Genomic DNA, 11,561 nt, shown 5'->3' on the forward strand with positions numbered 1-11,561 from the left:
AACTCACAGGTCATACAGCTGTACAGACCCTTGCACCTCCCTTACTCCTGCCCCTCTCCAGTTTGGATCCCCCTGGCTCAGCTCACACTGTTAGCACATAGCTATGCTTTTACCATCCCTGAAAAGACATTTTCCTGTATTTTACACCTTTGTATCATGGGGTGCCTTCAGTTCCCAAAGGAGGAAAACATTCATCCTCTTTCTCTCTGTTGAGGACTTTATTGATATAGTTTTACACAAGTGTGGCAGGGTGCTTTCTGTCAAAAAGGCAGAAATGTCCGTAGCATACCAGATTCCATAGTCTCAGTTTCAAAACCAGCAATGCCATTGCCCCCACATTTTGTTCAGGCTTTTTCCAACGTTGAACAGGTCTGCTCTTATACTACCCGCTGACGACTCTTTTTCCAGTTTGATGCTGTAATACTTTGTGAGATGTCATAGTTTCTCTCATAAGCTGCTTTTGTCCCAGTTAATTTTCCCGTAGTAATTGCACATTATTATAAGCAAACTGGCTACAACTGCACTGGGTATCTGGGTTCCAGCACTGTATCAGCTCTCCTCAGATCCCTCCCCATGCAGAAATCCTTTCAAGTCATTGTGTGAAGAAAAAAGTCTCTTAGGTCAAGCGTTCATTCTACCAAACTTGCTTTCATGTTTTACTCTCAAAAGGCACTAAGAGTGCAGAAGTCAGTGGCTGTGAAAGAGCATGTCCATTTGTTTGCTGTCATATCATGGAACAAGTCAGTGCGCATCTCACCCGCATTTCTAAAAAAATGAGACTTATCTTTGGTTAATATAATTGCTCTGCCTTCCTCATTCATATGCTTACATTTTTTTCAGTGGAAATTACAACCCTGAGCAAGTTTTAAAGTCAACAAGTTTCGCTGCTCAGGATGAAACAAGCAAACACACACCACAAAAGGTATTTCTCTGCAGAATTGTAGTCAGGGCTAATGGGAGTCCAGAAGGTATTTACATACTACAGGTTTTCTGGATGTGAATCTGAGCTATATCCAAACCTAGCTGAAGCTGGCCTATCCTGCCAACAGACCCTGGGCAGTCTTACACTGATAACTTAACTTTTTCCAAGATCAAGTCAGATCTGGAAAGTAATTGATCCCTTGTGAAGAACCAAGGACTTTCTGAACAGCCTGGAGGGACTTGGAGCCCTTTCCATGAAACTACATTAAATATAGTTCTGAAAATATTCAGAAAAAAAAAAAAGTCTAGACCTTTTCTTGCAAACAGTCTGTGGGAGCCAGTTATTGTTTGCTTTCAATCTAATCAGTTGAATAATAAATAGTAAAAGTTTGGACTAACTTTAATAGAATTATAGTGAATTATTTTTTCATTATTCTCAGATTTATTGTTCTTTACTGTAAATTATCTGCTCTCAAGTTTCACAAAAAATTCACTGGAACAGAAGAGCAAAACTAAACCCTTTATAAGCAGCTTAACTAGTTTTTATAGAGAACTTTTAGGGTTTTAACTCAGTTAGCTTGTAGGGTGCACAAGCAGACCTAAAAATAAACATGTTTCAGAATCTTTCCTCATGTTCAGACCAATCCTTCAACCTCAGTGAAAATTCTGGCTGTATGAGAAACTCTCACTTGGTCCTCTCATGTATATTCTTTACAAGGATCTGTAATTAAAGAGGGAGGGAAGTAGCTTTACATGCTTACCTTTGAAACATGCCATTACAACATTTAACAGAGAACAGAGAGAATCCATGCCCTCAAGCAAAAAATACAAACAAAACAAAGGTTATTTAATGGCTGGGGGTTTATTTTAGTTTCCTTCTAAAAGAGGAATTTTGTATCGTGCTGGTTGTGTGGACGGCAGCACCTGGTCATTATATGTTACTGCAGGCTCTAGGCTGGTTTCCAAAATACACCTCAGCTGGGTAAAAAGTGCACAGCTGATTTATAGGCTGTAAACGCACCTAGAAAATTGGTAGCTTGGTTTTGATGATGTTCCTAACGGTAGAAAGAAAGAAAGAGTCACTGGCTAACCCCTGATGTACTTGCGTAAGATACTATAATGACTTGTTGTACAGCCCACAAAAGGCCCAAGGACATTCCAAGAGTCTAATATGCCCCAGAAAGGACAAGGTAGCACGCTAACCAGAGGACCAGCACAACTCCAACCACTCCTGCACGCCATGATGTCTGCCTGCTTAGGCATTGCACCAGCTGCAGACCTGCATGCACCTCAAAGCAAAACTTTGCAGCTGCCAAGTTCACTGTAACATTACTTTATACATAGCTCCTCCAAAGAGCTTGAATATTGAGATGTCTCCTGTGGTGGACAATACCAGGAAGAAGCCTGTAAACTGTACAAATTTTTTTCTTCCAAATATGGTCACTCCTGTAGCTTCACCCAAACCTTTAATGTAATTAACCCAGACAGGACCATACATGCAGCAACACAGGGTATTATCAGCACCATAAAGCACATGCAGACAATGCACACCACAGAAAAATATGTTGCTTAACATTTAAAGCATCAGAAGATAACTTAAAAGATAAAAAAATTAAAAATAAACACACACACACACACTGTCTAAATAACTCGATCCATGCCTTTTAAGTAGACTGCTTGTGTACTTTCCTCTGGGGAACATTACTGGAAACAAAAAGTGTTTTAGCAATCCCTTTTTCTGAATTCTTTACCTCATTCACAACAAGCATGGAAAGAGGAAAGGTATGTCTTGCTGACACCCTGCCCTCCAATGGCACAAATTCCTACACATCCTCTCTCATTCCTCCAGTACTGCCATACTCCCTCCTGGTTTGTCAGCACCCCAGAGAATCCTCATTCCTGCCAGCATTGGGCTTTCAAACCTATAGCTCTGATATAAGCAAGTTTATTATTCCTGCAGCTGAAGGCAAGGATATCAAAGGGGGCCTCTAAGATTAAGTTTTCATCAGAGTTCAGGCAGAAGGAGCAGGATTGTGAAAGATGTTCTTAGACCAAGTTTCTCCAGGAACTGCAAAACTGGTAATTTTAAAAGAAAACAAATAAGTATTTTTTCCAAGTCTCCATGTTTCAATACAAAAATTATTTCAGCAGAAGCATTTTGAAATGGCTCAGGGTTCAAAGGGAACTGAAGAAGGAGAAGCAATAAAAGAATTACATGAAAGAAAGTAAGTGATTAAAAAATAGTCTATTAAGTTGCACCAACACTTGTAGATGCTGGGTTCCAGACCTTTCCCCAAAACAGCCTTGAATCTTCAGAAAACTTGTACAAAATCATATTTGGAGCAGTCTCATTCAATGTAAAGGAAGAGACCAGCTCAAAAAAAGAGAGCTACTGATCTATTTATGCAGATTCAAAGTACTCTGGGATGGTACTGATGAAGATACCCTGAGGATTGACGCATATTCAGAATAAATGTGGAACATCGACAGTAAATATAAATATATAGGATCCTTATACTGCTTTGCGTGATAGTTAAATTCAGTCTTTTAAAGATGTAAATTTGTGATGATGTGTGAGCAGACTTCCTCAAATCTCTAAAGATTCCTGGGTATATAACAAGTGCAACTGTTTAGTAGCAACTGCCATAAATGCCTTCTTTCTAACATCTGATGACAGATTTTGTAAATTGGATAAGCATTTCAAAGATAGAAAAGTGGTGGCAGGTATCCTTCTGTTAGAGAAGTACCTACTGACTATGATGGGAACTTCGTGTACGGCACAGCACAAACCACGTTACGTAAGATGACACAGCTTTATAGCAATTACTGGCATACGAGTTGCTTCTTAAAATAGAAAACACAGAAAGGCTTACTTTAACCAAAGCTGGAATTCCACACCCAAAATCTTTCAATTTATTAACAATGCAGCACAATTGCAACAGCATGGACTTGGCCAGCATACAGGTTTCTAAACAAGCTGTTAATATATTTATCAAGATTGCATTATGATTTATTATTAATTCATTTCCTACGTGGCTGAATCAATATTCAAAGTCTAAACTTAAAAACCCCTGTTAATTATGCAGGAAGATGAATGATCTTATAGGTTAGCTTTGTGAAAACCAGTTGCACCATCTGTCAGAGATTAATTAAGAAAAGATTGATAAGCACAAACGAATTTGTCACACTTATTAAAGAAAAATGACTTGGCTGATGAAAATTATTTTCTAATGAATATACATACTAAATATGACTGTAACCTCTTGAACTAGGCATGAAACCTCAATTCAAAAATAAGGGAAGAGACAGAAGTATGGTTTCAGAGCTTTGGATGATTATCAAGTATGCCAAGTCAGGAAAACATACTAGAGAAGATTCTTCTTGAAACTGTTTAACTTGCATTGTATTTTCTTAGTAAAGTCCACAGTTCTTCCAGTTTTTTTTTCACAATATTCTTTCCAACAAATCCATCAGTAACTGATCAGCTACTTGCGTGTGTACAGAAATAAAATGACTGTTAGCTTTTAAAAAATAAGTCAGAGGAACCATTCAGAGACACAGGTTGCTAAACATAAAATTTTGCTTGGACCCTTTAAAAAACAATGTAGGTAACATTCAGAAACCAAGGACAGAAACTTGCACTGAGGTTCATGTTAAGATAATCAGGCTGTTCTCTCTAAAACAGGACTGGAAATTTTGCTTTATCTTTTTTTATGTAGTTATTCATTATTACTTAAAATTCCCATTGCATTAGCCCCTAGCAAATCTGTCCGCTCTTACACATAATTGTTTAGATCAATTCAGTGATAAAGGTTTTTCTAACAATCACATGAAAGATCTTAAATTATGTTCTCAATTTCATACAAATTCATCTTCCAACTTCTAATTTTCCACTGGCTTAATTTTGGGGCATTTGCTTTACACAATAGGCATTCTGAAATCTTATATCCCACACTGCTTTAAAGACCTGACAAAAAAACCACTATCCCCACCCTGTCTTGTGTTCCATTTTCTTCAGAAAATGCAGTTTGAGGTGTGTATTGTGCTGAACACCTGCGAGGGCAACAGCTGGGGAGGCACATCAGCGCTGACTGCTCTAGGTGTTTCGAGGAACTGAAGTACAAGTAGGTAATATATGTGACTAGGAACAGATACTGCAGAAGACGTGTTGATAAGGCCATCACACCTGACTCTTGCTGCAGACCTGAGCATCAAACATGCACAGGTTCCCCAAGCCCCCACAGCCTGAAGGAGCATCAGGGTTACTCTTGGAACAGTGTGTGACATCATTTCTTTAAAAATACTGGAGGGGTGAGTATTTTTTTTTCAAATTGCCTTTTCCAAACTATTTGCTTTCATGGTCTGTTTCTCTTTGTTGCATCTTCTGGACAGCAGTACTGACATACTGCAAATAGTTACACTTAATGACAATGCCTATGACCTGCCACATGGCTCTGCAAAGCACAAACTGCCTTTCCACACTGTCCTCTTTAATTAGCACTGCCACTGCTGTTCAGCAGTCATAAGATGAGCAGTATCAACAGGAAAAGCAAGGGCAACATTTCTGTTGAGTTAATTGAAAATGTCTCACGGTTACTGCGAAATAACATTTGCAAAACACTTCAAGGCCTTTCAACAGGAATTTTTCTTTAATTCCCATCTATAAACTCACTTAAACAATTCACCTCCACTGGCTCTTATATGTTGTGCAGCAAATTTGGGGCTGCAGCAACAACAGGTTTCTGATACAAGTTTCCAAGCAACTGGAATTTGGCCATAAGAAAAAGCGAAAACAAGGAGCGCTCTGTACACCCATATATGCAGTGGGGTGATCAGAAAGCCCAAGAGCCAGAGGTAGGTCAAGTGGGAAAAACAGAAATAAATTAATGTAAGAAGGGGGGGGGGGGGGGGGGGGGGGCGCAAAAAGAACACAAGGCTCTTTTGTAGGAAGGGAAAGGAAAGGAGTTTGTTTTGGTCATGTAATAATGAATTTTTTATGCACTCCGAGGCAAACATTAATGGTGAAACCTGTGATGGGCAACCCAGGCCAGCTGAGGCAGCATGAAAGAGAAGATGAGATCCTTTCTTGTCATCCTCAGAAGAATCACACTGCTTTCAGCCTCAGCGACCATTTACAGCAGTATTGGTAATAAGGTACAAATTGTCATCCTGTCGGCAATACTGCCAGCGCTCAAGTTAATGAAAGCCTAAACAACAGGAGGACCCTAAGTGATGTTAACGACAACATGTTCGCTCTGTCTTGCAAAGAGGTGATGCTCATTACTGCTCTTGATCTGGGGGGTGGTCTTGGAGAACACTGCATTAGCAAGCATGAGAACAGATGGGCGAGAAGAGAAAAAGAAATTGACTGTGGCTGCCTGAATTTTATACTGACTGTCCCCAGCACAGTTTAGGGCAACTTCAGGGGTTGCAATACAGTGAAGAATCTGACCTTTCTTTCCCCAAGTGCAAAAAAAAATGAGGAACAGGGCTTCGCTTCACGCAAACAGGACAGTTTGCTCTTTTCCTTCTGCCCACTTATTTTATGCAGCAGTCTGCTCTATTACCATTTTAATAATAATCAACCACCATCATTTTTTTTCCTGCTAAGAAACAGAACCAATGAAGTCTGGCTCTTGTTTCATCTGACCCTCGCGTCTCTGTTTTCTACCATCCCCATATTCTTTTCAGCTCTCTCCTGACAATTCCACCAGACTGAGACCAGTCTGAAGCTGCCCATGGATTAGCCCGGTTGTGAATTCTCTCTTCCTCAACAGCAGCACTAATGTACATCTCTCCAATCCCCCTTACTGCAAATTTTGAAATAAAACTAAAAAAAAAAAAAAAAGCAAAAAAAATCCCCACCCAAAAAAAGATAAAAGATACTTACTCTTTTCTAATTAGAGTGCAACTGGCCCCCATTCAAAATTTATGAGGGTAATGGAGGAAACTTACAGACAAACTGCACCATCGTATAAAGTCTTCTTTCCCAGGGAAACCTGCTTAAAAACACTTACATAAAACATATCAGATTCACGTACCGGTGTGGACAGTGGTTGCTGTTTCTCCACAAAAACAGGGGTAGATGCTGGAAAGAGAATCTCATCAAAATGTAAAAGGCATACACATATTCAGTGCCAGTGATATTAAATCAAGGATGAATCCAAAGAGGAGGACAGTAAATTCAACAGGAAAAAACATTATTTTAGTAGGCAGAATACAAAGTTTATCCTCTGCTTTCAAAGTAGACTTGGAAAACTTTAGCAAAGAAGTCATATCAGACAGTACATTAGAGTTAACAGAAATCTGTCGGATGTCTCTGACACTAACGACAACTCAAGATCTGGTTTAAATGTTTCATCAACAATCACTTTGATAAGCAGCCCAGGTAAGAACAAATCTTAGCAGTAGGACAGCAAGAAGGTCACAGTAACTTCACTACAGAGGTTTTAAACATTGATCAGTCTGATCCTTCAAATCAGTTCCTAGTGACCTGTGAGATACAGAGGTTAACATACAGCTAATTAAAACCTGTAACAGCCTTGACATATCTCAATAATCCATTGGGAGGAAGGGAAAAAAATATTTCTTTTTTTGCAGAAAACAAAACACGCTTAATTCAAGAATCAATCCAAACAAACCATTTACACAGTCCTCATTTTTCCTATCCTACCTAAAAAGAAATTCTGAGACTAAAAAATACTTTAGGTATTACATGTTTTGTTTATAATTTACAATCACATGTACACAGACTTAACTTCACTTTTGTAAAGGTGGTAATTTAAGAGAACTACTTATTTGAATAAAGCTAAACATAGCCATTAAAAACAGTTTCATGCCTCATGACTTGTCTCATTCTTTATGCTGCTCTGGAAGATGTTAAAAGGCCTTGCCTTTTGTGCTAATCTTTAAGTATGAGACTGCATTTAGTTGTATAGCTGCTATGCATGCACACTTACATCAGGTGTGTAGCGCTTTCCCTACCCACTGAGATCAGCTTAGACAGTGCAAAACTAAAATAGCACCATCGTAGACTTGAACATAGGTATTTTCTTATTGAAACCTGGTTCCCCTCTGACTTAGTTAAGATTTCTTTTTACTACCATCAATAGTCCATCACAGAAATCCAAGAGACGTGTGTTTGTTCTAAAAGTGCTTACCAAAACCAACTTGTCGTCCAGCTTTACCCCCACCACAAGCTTCAGAAATGTCCTTACAAGAGCTCTAGCCACTATATTCCCTTTGTAAGTTAAAGGCAGTCACAAGCTGCAAACATATACACAAGTCTCAGAGGAAGATATTGCTACAATTACTGCTAGGCAGAATTCCACCTTCTTCCTGGCAAGTAATCAAACTGTGTTCAGTTACTCCACTATAATCATAATAAATACCAGTGGTCCAACCAACAACAGAAGAGTTTTCTCCAGACATTTTTCTCAATGGAACCCAGAAAAAAAAAAGGAGGGAAAAAAAAACAACCACCAAAAAAAACCCCAAACATGTTGTATCATAAACAGCAATGAGAAACAAAATTTTGAAATATTTTTTTAAAATAAAATCTCATGTTTATTCTGATGTGCAGGTAATTACTGTAACAAATTTGAACTATGTCTTAGAAAAAGTAATGATAAATTTATAAAAAGTAAACTAGAGTGCCACAATTTAGTTGATACTTCCTTTGAAATAGTGCTAAATAGGTAAAGCTGCATTACCAACTGGTAATGAAGGCAGGAGCAGGATGCCACCCACAGAAGTCTTATGTTTTTAGGACCACATATCTACATTATACATTTACCACCAGTAAAATTTGCACCAGTTGCCAGTCCAGTGTAAGCCACACACGTGCAGAGGGCTACCTACTGGAGGACCTAGCAGCCACATGGCAAGCAGGGCACTCTAGATTGTGCTCTGGTGCAAAACTTTAACTTCGGTTTAAGCATAAGAAGGACAGTTTCAAGTGTACCAGTGGTGCGATCTAGTGCCTGCCACAACACAAATTCAGACCAAATAGAACTCTAAAGCCAACAACACTCAGTGAAACCTAGATAAATAAGCAAAAAATAATCCTGCTAAAAGCTTGGACTCTGCCGAAAATGGGCAGGACTGCCAATTGCTTCTAAAATCAGCTAGGTTATAGAACAACCCAACCCAAAAATTAACCAAAGTCAGAATAAAACTCTGTGAATCTATGGACTTACTGTTGTATGAGAAAAACACTATTCCCCAAGCAGAGCCAGCAAATACCCTAAATGCAAGAGATTTACAGGCCTTGTCGTTTTTCTTTCTTTCTGCTGTCTTTCCAGCTTATGGGACCATGTTTTCATTCTTTCTGGTACCGCATGGTTTAAGCATACCTATTGATGAGGCCTCATGAAAAGCAATAGAAAGAATTGCTCCATATGCTTTGGGAGAGGAAAAAAAAGGAAGTCCAAGTTTCTGCCCTTTCAGAAAAGCACTATCTTCTCTTCAGCATCATCTGTGTGCAAAGACTCCTTTGAGAAACCTAAAAGCTTATGGAGTCCTTCAAAAAACAAAACAGTAACTCTACTTTGCTGGGATTCAAAGGCCTGACTTCAAGAAAGGTAGGTATTTTGAAGTTGAACTGACAGCATTTATCTTTCTCACAAATTATATAAATATATACATATATATATAAAATCCTCTTTTTCATTCTGTTCTGCTACTTTAATTTAGTGGAGAAAATTAAGCAGTAATTTCAGCCAGGTCCTGCTGTTCTATTCAAATCTATTTTCATTAAATTATTACTTCCAGCAGTGATAGAAATATTAATGATTTTTTTAAAGGGAGCGTTGTATTTAAATATTTCAAAACTATTGGTTTGTGTCAATGAGAAAGAAACATATTGACTGGAAGCTGCAGCTAATGCTGCCTTTTATAAGTCTCCTGTCAGGCAAAGAATGGCTCTCCATAGATTCCAATATGATGTAGAGCTCTGAAGTAAACACCTCTATTGCCAAGAGGCTCAAAGGGAACTGCCACCGCAATATCGTGGGCTGAATAGCAGGATTTTAGTTTATCTTCCCCACCATAGAAGCTGAGCAAAAAAGGAAGATGGGTTAGAAACCTTCAAGTAGAAAGTTGATTGATTTACTGAAATGCCAAAACCTCTAGATAAGCAAAACCGCTACACTGTAGTTTACAGGAAATTTCATTAGGTGACAGCACAGCAGAGACAGTGTTTGCATCCTGCTCTTACGGGCACCTCAGGACTCTTACTTCAGTGCAGAATTGCACATATGCACATGTTGCATGTGAAGTCTACAAGTACACTTTCAGCTACTTGGTATAAAAACAATATACTAATAATATATTATATATATTTATGTGTTATAATAATAACAGCTGTATGTACGTTATAACAATAACAGCTACAATGGAAAATGTAAACATAAGGAAAAAAGTTACATTAGCATAGTCTAAGCATTCCTAACTGCATAATAGGAGAAGGAAAGATATAAATCAGCAACACATGATAACTGCCTGATTTCATTTCTTATTATGATTTATTCAGACTAACTTCTATGAGTTTTAGCCCGGTTTGCACAAGTTCAGCAAGCACTTTGGGAACTACACATCATAGCGTACTTCACAACTTTTTTCAAATATTCTGACTTACAAGTCATTGGGACACCAACCCTTTCAAGAATCAGCAGAAACACATCAGAGAGAGTTCTGCCCTATGCCCAAGAACAGTCTCGTTGCTTACAAAAAGATGTTTTTATAGGGTTTATGCAACCACAGAGACTGCAGTAGTTCAGGTTTCTGCCATCACTCCCAAGATATGATACTGCTGATGTGCCCTGGCCATGTATATTCTGCCAAATGTAGTACTGCTTGTCACAGGGAAAAACTGCTCGTCTCACATGGTTTCAATCAAATCAGGATTGAAGCGGTTTACTGATTTATTAATTACATGTAATTACCAGCAATCAATGAACTATACATTCAGGATCAGGATCAGCAACACAAAGGAAAAAACCACAGGACTGGACTATTTCAAAATCTTGGTAAGTGTAAGTAAGTTTCCAGCTACCCTTCTACAAATAAATCCTAACAGTCCCTACCCTCACATGCAGAGACGTGAGTGCACGGTCACTCTGATGAGCATGACTCCTGACGCGCCCTCTCATGGGACACCCAGCCTCGCGTGTCCCACACTGCTCCCCACAGCACAGACCATTTTTGGGTTTCCTGCCACACACAGTGTGGCACACATTCACATGCCCCATCCCAAGACCTGCTGTCTTCCAGGCTGTTTTGCCCAGACTGAGCCATGAGAGGTACCCATGGCTACTTTCTCTCCATTTCACAGACGGAAGAATTCAAGTTTTAAAAGTTCTGATCTTAATTCATCAGAAAATGTTGTCTCCTGGGATTTTGGACCACTGGGACCAGAAAGGCCTCCCTCTCCACCCGCAGGTAGGTGCTGCCAAGTAGGGCTCCCTCCTGCCCCAAAATAGGCAGGCTCCAGTCAGTGCTCCCTTTAGGAGAGACACCTCCAGGCTCTCCACCAGACACTTTTCCCTGCACCTAAAATAGCAAAGTTCACAGAGAAGCATTTTTGGGGTGTCCTCCAGACACCTATTTTCATGAAATTCATGAGAATCATCTTGGTTTGC

This window comes from Falco punctatus (genome assembly GCF_963210335.1).
Source record: "Falco punctatus genome assembly, chromosome: 1".
NCBI lineage: Eukaryota > Metazoa > Chordata > Aves > Falconiformes > Falconidae > Falco > Falco punctatus.